Source organism: Lagopus muta, chromosome Z (genome assembly GCF_023343835.1).
Source record: "Lagopus muta isolate bLagMut1 chromosome Z, bLagMut1 primary, whole genome shotgun sequence".
In the NCBI taxonomy this organism is placed as follows: Eukaryota; Metazoa; Chordata; class Aves; order Galliformes; family Phasianidae; genus Lagopus; species Lagopus muta.
The window spans coordinates 8,260,727-8,269,428 of record NC_064472.1 but is presented as its reverse complement, the minus strand read 5'-3'; positions in this window follow the sequence as shown (position 1 = coordinate 8,269,428).

Sequence of the window (8,702 nt, the reverse complement as noted above, 5' to 3'; positions counted from 1 at the left end):
CCTTTTACCACACTTTCCTCACTCTCACTGGCATTCTGTTGCCCTGTATTGCCCCAGCCAAGTGCAGGCTGTTGAACACATGCATGTTTCTGGTTCCCAGTGAGGAGATAATGCCTTTGGGTTTATATGAGGAGGCAGGTCTGTGTTTCTGTTGGGTCTGGACTGGTGGAAACCACAGCGCCTATGTCTATCTGAGCAAAGACCTCTCCCATGCAAAGCCCTTGTACGCCCAGTGCTGATTCCCCCTACGTTTGCAGCAACTTGCAGCAACTTTCATCTGTGAAAACAACACCAGCACATGCTAGAGCTGGCAGACCACAAATACCAGCATTAGCACCTTGGTGGTGACTGTGGACCCTCACTCTCCCTGAGAAGCATTGAATATGCTGAGTTGGAAGGGACTCATACCTGTCATTGAGCCCCCCTACTTCTGTAGGTTTCCCATCCCTGTCTGCACGTCCATCCTCAATTCCCCCAGCTTGTCTGGAGTTGTAGAACATGCAGTGGAACACTGCAATACAGCTGCAGCCTCATCAGTGACAGGCACAGCAAAACAGAGACTTCCTGTGCCCTGGATCCTAGGCTCTCAGATCCATATTACCCACAGAAATGCTACCTTTCTTTGTGCACCATAGCCTTGTAGTTTGTGAGCAAGCTCACTCTGTCTCCAGATGCTGCTTTTGCTATCTTGCATCTGGGTCATCCTCTCCAACCGTGGAATTTGACTTTCCTGAATTTCCTTTGGTATAAGAAGGTCATTTTTATCTTACTCAAACCTGTTCTGCAGATTCCCTTGTAAGCATCCTATTTTTCCACCTGTGAATTAATAAAAGCACAGACCAGACGGCTACTCCCATCTCAGCCTTTGTTCGAGGCATTCCCGATTTGAGAATGCATTGTACAACGATATTTCTGAGCGCAGACTTTTTTAACCAGAATTGCAGCTGTGCTCTGTTGATTTTCAATTAGAATTTCATGCAGGACAGTGCCAAGAGTGGTATCTCATCTCCAGATTCCTTCCAGAACACAGGGTAATCTGCCAGGAAACAGGTTTGATTGCATGTGATTTCTTCTCGGCAAACCCATGTTGGGTTTCACCTCATTGCTTTCCCGGCACTTACAAACGGAGCACATAATAATGCAGCTGGGGATCCTTCCAGGTATAGAGGGTAGCTTGACTGAGCTGGGTCTGCTGATGTCCTCCCGGGCCTGTTTTTTAAAGATAGATATTGTGTTTACCTTGCAGCAGTCTGATGGGAATGCCAAGAGATTTCAGAGATAATCACTAATGGGTCCAAAGTGTCTCCGGGTGTTTCCTTAAGTACCCTCAGTTTATTAGACTCTGCACACTGGGATTCGACCTGTGTTTTTCCTGCTCTGGACCCTTCTCCAATCCCTTATTAACAATTTCAGTTGCTAGCAGCTTGCCCCAGTTAACCTTTTCCTATGTGTGAAGAACGGTGTCAGCTGCGCTGGCTTTCTCTCACTTCTTTACTATTCTTTTTTTTTTTTTTTTTTTTTTTTTTTTTTTTTTTTTTGTAAATAATGGGTCTGTATTAATTCATCTTCTATTTATTCCAGTGTAATTGAAGAATCTTTTCTATGCAGCCCACCATATGTCTCACTAGTTTATAACCTTTGTCATGCATTTCAGCCTATCTGAATTTATCCTTGCCTGCCTGGGCTTTTTCTTTGTGCTCATCACTATGTATATGATAGCATTTCCATCTGCTGTACAATTTGCTTTGTGATTCCCATGTCATCAAGTGGCATCTGATGCAGTCACTGTAAACCCTTCATGTACTTCCTCTGTTCCCTGTGCATCAGGACAGTTTGTTTTTGTGCTTAACTAAGGGCATATTCATGTGATTGCAAGGGAATTAAGTCAACACATCATAAGAAATTATTACCTGTCAGCTGAAATATAGTAATTGACTCTTACCCTGTGTTTGAGCCTGTCCTGGTTGTGAAATTAAATGGGCTAGTTTAAGCACCTCTGTGTCTGGGTTAAGCAAACCCATTTCATTTCATTTACAATGGACTAATCTTTTGCATATAGTCAATTGTCACACCAGATCATTGTCTGTAATGACTCCTGATGCACTAATTGTGATGATGTACAACAGTTCATAATACCTTTCGGTAGCACACAGGCTCTCTTGCACTTGCTTTATTGACATAGGCTTTTTTTTCCCTAGGATAAATTCCACAACTTTGTTCATAGCTCCTTTAAAAAAACCCAAACATTATCGATGTTTGGATATCTTTATCCAAACTTATCCACTCTTTGGAGTCTCTGTCCTTATTCTGCTACTGCCACATGAGACCCAACTGCACAAGTAACGCGGGTAGGCTGGCAGAGGGCAGTTCAATTTGACCCAGCAGAAAAGCAAAGAACTCACTGTCTTTTCTGTCATTGCCTCCTCTGGCTTGCAGAGCGTGCAAGAGTTTCTGCCTGACATGCTGCAGGCAGCTGTTAGTCCCATCTGTTTCGACAGAGGCATCTTCCAATGCAAACTTATTAGGAGAGTCACTTGAGATGTCTTAGAAGAGGAAACTGTGGGATCCGATAGATGGTGGAAGATGAGGATTAAGTGGCCTCACCTTCACAAGGCAGCATTGGTATTTCCTTTCACCTCCTTTCCTCTCTGCGTATGTGTTTTAACTTTCACCATGGCACAAAAGACAGCTAGAGCAGAGTTTGGATATTTGCATGTTCCTGACAAGGGTCCAGAACAATTTGCAGGTGTTCTTTTCTAAAATATGACTAGATCTAGCATGCCTTCATCAGTAGGTTTGAGTTGAACACAGAAACACTAAAAAGAGGTCCACTTTTAGGGCTCAATGTGTAGCACTGCGGAGATATTTCTATTGGGATCTCCTTACAAGGGGTACCGGGGGGGTTCAGCTTCTCTGAAATGAACTGAGGTCACCTGTTTGGAAAACAGGGATACAGGGAACAAGATGAGATGCAGTGGGTTGTGTGAGAGCACGTAAAAGAAGTATGGGAGCCAGGGTAAAAGAGACAATAGATAGACGGGGTGGAGTTGTTCAGATGGAAATCTACCTCTTCTTAGCTGGAGAAATATAAACAGGAAGATGCTGTGACTCATCATTTATTTACTTTTGCTTATTGTTGGACAGTAAGAGATAGATTGGATGTCTGCAATTTACGTTTTGACTCTGCATTCACTGGGGGACCAGGCAAGTTCACTCTTTAATGATCTTTGCTGTAATCTCAAGATCCACACCCTAGAGTCAGAAGTGTTTGTGGCCACTGGTATGTCTCCTGTCAGGACCTCCAGGCAGAACAGACAGAAGAGGATCAGACTGCAGGTCCAGAGTTGAGTGCAACGCCTACCTTTTAATCCATTCATTTCTCTTCAACACACTTTGGTCTTATTTATACTGAAGTCATTAAAGCTGTTGGCCTAGATTTTGTGATTGAACTAGTGTTAAAGCATGGACATGACCCAGATTCATTCATGGCTACAAAACAGATCTTGCAGGAGGCTGCTAGAATAAACTCTGCTTATGAAGACTTAGATTTTCTGTCAAAACAGGTAAGGGCACTCAGGTTGAAAGTAAGCAACTGGTTTTCATGAGAAGGCAACCAATAAACTTCAGTCCTTAATGGAGATCTGGGCCTGGGCATGATTGTCAAGACCTTAAAAGCTTGTTTATTGAGGTGTTTTGGAAGTATATGGCTCCAAGTGCTTTAAACAGATGAGTGAAAAAAAACTGTAGCCATGTAAAATATGCCTGGAAAGTCAAGCCATCTTCAAAACATTTGTTCTCTGAATAATTAAGTTCATCTCAAACCTTCAGTGGGATCATGGGAGCGCAAGAGACCTGGTGGAATGTCAAGGGGATTATGGAGAGATGGAGGTTTGATAGCCATAAGTAACATGGAACAATATTGCTCCTAAAAGCAGCATTGCAACTGAGAGCAAACAGTGATTCTGAAAGCACCAAAGTCACCAGCAGAATATTTACCTAAACATCTGGTATACTCAGGATGCTCAAAATTATTTCACTATAGCCAGTAACACCAGGGAGAAATATGTACAATAGGCTGAAAAAGCAACAGTGTGCTGGTTCAGGTTTCAGACAAAAGATATGCGTGTGCCCAACATTGACTAGCTTTGGACAGGTGCTGTGTTTTGTCTGCAATATAAGAAGGAGACTTCCCAATCAGACTGGGGCCTTCCAGACTGATCATATCTCCTACACTCCCTGAAGTGTAAGTGTATTTCCTTAGGCTCTTGTTGGAGGTGGGGGTAGAATCAGGAACTGGATCCTGACATTGCTAAGATATGTTCTTGTATCGTTGTGTCTCAGAGAGCAACAGTGATTTCCTGATGGGAACTATTTGTTAGTTCTACATTTCTCCTGAGGAGCCAATTTCAAAAACAAGAAGCAAAAAAAAAACCAACCCCCCCCCCCAAAAAATATGAAAAATTATTACTATTGCTTTGGCAATCATTCTCATTAGTTCTCCACCATGGCTGAATGATGGATGAGATACACAATTGCTCAGAGTATTGCAATGACAGCTGTGTCACCATCTCCAGACCAAAACCCATGGGCTCTAGCATGTCTTCTGGCCTTGATCTCTGGCTGGTAGTATCAGTAGGACACTTCTTAGATTAGGTGTGATTGGTTTGGGGGTTTGAAAGGAAAGGAAGAAACTGCTTGAGGGCCCATGGACTCTTGGCCATGAGGCAGTTTGTGACCTGCTAATACTTCTACACGTGAAGAACGCTGATAGCCATTGCCATTGACTTCTAAATATTCCTGCTCTGCATCTGATTTCATGTCTTGTCAGCAGTCTCATCTTTCACATTACAGAGTAGCACCATCTTGTGTAACTCCTTTGGACCAGTACATTATAGTCATTTATACATACAAAAGACCCCTAACAGCAAATGAGCTTATATGCCTTTACTTGTAGCTTAGAACAATTTCTGTTCTCCTAAGGACCTCTTCAGGGAAGTTTACCTGTCTGCATCTTGTGCACTTCCCTGGGTATATGAGAACTGCCCTGCCATATATGCACCTGGGACTGAACAGAACGGCAGGGAAAGTGACCACAGCTCAGAGGATCCAGGTGCCCTGCAAGTGGCCAAGCAGGAGCTGCAGCCATACGATTCCAGGTTGCTCGTTCATGCCCTCATTAGGAAAATAATTTTGCACACCATTGTATTAAGTGCTAGGCTGCAATTTGAGGTGTTTAGAGATGATAGAATACCTGAGAGATATAGTAGGTCCTCTGAGATTGCACAGTAATTTCAAGATACCTATAAAATCCCTGGAAGCCTTTGCACCATATAGCTCTTAATTGCCTATGACATGTGTTTTCCAAACTCAGCCTGTGCTTTCCTCCAGGAGTCTCTAGACCCCATCCACCTCAGTGAGCTTCATCAAGCCCAGCACCACCAATTCCTCTTCAGAGTCCTAATCTATCTAACAGAGCTCGATTAGATCTGCCTCTTTATCAATAAAGTCAGTCACTTTTGCTCTGTCACACTGTAAGCGTTAAACACTCATTAATCAGTGCATGCCACCCATTTGGTCCTTGTTTGTAGAATACCCTCCCTGCTCCTGTCCTCTGACCACAAGCCAGATGAAAGTTCAACTCAAAATTCATTTCTGTCACTCTACAATAATGTGTCAATTCATACCAATGGCAAAATATTCATCTTGGTTTCCTTTCTACCTGTCTATCATGTTCTTCGTTCCTAGATTTTGTTCTCCCTGTTTCTCTCCTGCCTTTCGAGAAAGATGTGGAGCTTTTGGAGGAGGGCCATGAAGATACTCAGATAGCTAGAGCACATCTCCTATGAAGACAGGCTGAGGGAACCGGGCTTGTTCACCTTGGAGAAGAGGAGGTTCCAAGGAGACCTCACTGTGGCCTTCCAGTACTTGAAGGGAGCATATAAACGGGAGAGAAATCAATTTTTTACATGGGTGGACAGTGATAGGACAAGGAGGAACAATTTTTAACTAAAAGAGATTCAGATTTAGATTAGATGTCAGGGGGAAATTTTCCACTGAGAAGGTGGTGAGGTGCTGGCACAGGCTGCCCAACAGGCTGTGGATGTTCTGTCCCTGGAGATGCTTACGGGCTGGATGTGTCACTGGGCAGCCTGGTCTGTTGTCTGCTTTAGTAGTTGGCAATCCCACTTGTGGTGGGGAGGTTGGAATTTGATGAACTTTGAGGTCCCTTCCAATCCAATCCAATCTATGATTCTGTGGTTGCAAGCATGCTGTAAAGCTAACTTGTGTTTACAACAGGTTTGTAGTCATTTGCAACATTTTTTACAGCCTTGATTATTGTAATTCTGTGTGTCATGTGGTCTCTCTCTCAAGGACATCATTTTAAAACACAGGAGTCATTGCTAGACATGCATTTCTCCAGTGAGCTCGTTGGCAAGATGGATTTTTGCTCATCTCTGTGGACTTTCAGTGTGCTTACAGCTTTGACATCTGTGTGGCCCAGTTTGGGCTCGGCCCTGGGATGTCAGATGCCTTTGCACATGCATACACACACATATGAATGCACGTGTGCCACTGTACAGGATCATCTGAACATCTATCAGCATTCATCTTCTTTCTGAGTCATGGCTGAAGCAGATAAGGAGCTGGTTCTGCTATTGGCTTCACAATAATAAGTAAACAGGAATTAATATTTTGCAATTATGTATATCTGCATGAATTGGAAGTCTGGAAGAACTTACTTAACATTAATTAGTCATCAATGCATAGCCCACAAGAAGTAGATAAGGATTTATGGTGCAGAAGGTGAAACTGAGGCAGAAAAGAATATTAGGACCAGACGTGAAACTCTTGTCAGAAAGTTTTGCGGTGCCTCTTAAACCCTGCTGCAGACCCAATTTGAAGACAGCAGAAATGAAACTGGGGCTAAAATGTTGAGGGCAAAACCCTGCCCATTGTCCCCCAAAGTTCAGGACAGAGCCCGCCACGATTAACTGAGGCCCCAGCTCCCACAGATTTGTTTCTGTCCTCTGCCTTGTCTCTTCCTACTTTTGCTGCTTCTTGGTACTTGGTTAATCACTAAGTTCTCAGTGCAACAGCTATGGCAGGCATCTAACAGAGCCAGAGTAGTGGAGTTGATCTGGGTCTTGGCTGGATCTGACCTGATACCTATAACATTTTCCAGATCATCCAAATGACTTAAGAGTCAAAGACCAGCTGAAAGAACAGATATAGATCAAAGTTTTGAGTAAAGAAAGATGTGACTAGACAAACTGCATAGGATTTAAAACACACTGATACCTCACTTTTAAGGCTAGACTTGCTGCCTAAATGTAGGTGCGTAAGGCCCTTTGAGATGTCCTGGGTGTCCTGCATGACATCTGGCTGCTGTTTGGAAAGACAAAACTCTCCCAAAGGTCTCAGTTAGATCTGCCGATGGGTTTGAGTGGCCAGGGGCACACAAGAGACATTCAGTTTTAGATATCTGAGCTGTGCCCAGATGTCCAGCCTAACAGCCTGTGTTGTTGGTGTGTGTCCAAACATGTCTGTTTCTCTAGAGATGGAGCCCTGTCTCGGACACTGAATAAAATGATGTAAACACACTCAGAAAGACCTTTGAAGTTCTCTGGGTGAGAAGAGGAACAGCCTCGCTTGCAGGCCCTATCATTCCCATCAGAATATGTGGTCCCCCTGTTATCATCTCCAAGGCTCATTGTACCTTGGACTTCCCTTCTACTATCATTCTCATCCCAGTGTTGGCTCTATTGAAATCAGAATCTCCAGGAGGATTTATACCAACAGCTCAGATACTGGGACCCTAAAACTTGGTCGTGGTTTCCTTGAGCACCCACTGATGCTGACTTTGATGCTAACTGACTTGTTACTTACATATGCATCTTGCCTGAGCAGGAGAGGTCTGCATGACAATGGCATGAGAAGATCAGAGACAGCTCAGTATCCTTGCACTTTGTATGTGAGTATATCTAAGTATTCGGTAGACCTGCTGCCTCCTACAGGAACTCCTCTGTGTTTTGATGATCTCAGCTAGAGCAACACACATTGCTTGGAACCTACCCCCTTTGATGTGCACTGTTTTCTTTTCCAAGTGTAAACCTTCCTCTCCATTGATTTATGAGACCAAGCACTTCCAAGAGGATTTAATTTGTAAGATTGATCGTAACATTCTCATTGTCAGTGTACAGTACTGGGTGACAGTGTGAGCTGAACTCTAACCAAGTACAGCACTGAGTCCTCTGAAAAAAGGAACATGAGGTGGGAGACCTACAAGATTTTACTCTGTGCCAATCTGGAGAGGGAATAAAGTCTCCCTCCCTCTGTCCTGCTCCAAAGACTCAAGGGAGCCAAATGAAGTGCTCCTGTTGGAAGGTAGTGACTGCCTTGGGAAAGCTGAGGTCCTGACGGGCCTTGGATCTGTGTGTAGACAAGTAAGGAGCAGAGAGAGGAAAACAGAAGATGCAGGAGCTGCTCACAAATTGAGCAAAGCTCACCGCATGCTCTAAATGAGTGAGAAATGGTTGGAGCGGCAAGGCAAGGGTCAGTTAAATTCAGGTTAGCACTTTTTAATGTAGGGCTGGACTTTAAAGCCCTAAAAAACTTCTTTTAGTATGTGCTTCTGGAGCTGTTCTCTGTGGCTTAAAAACACTCAACTGATCAAAACTCAGTGCTTACTCAGTCCTCATGAT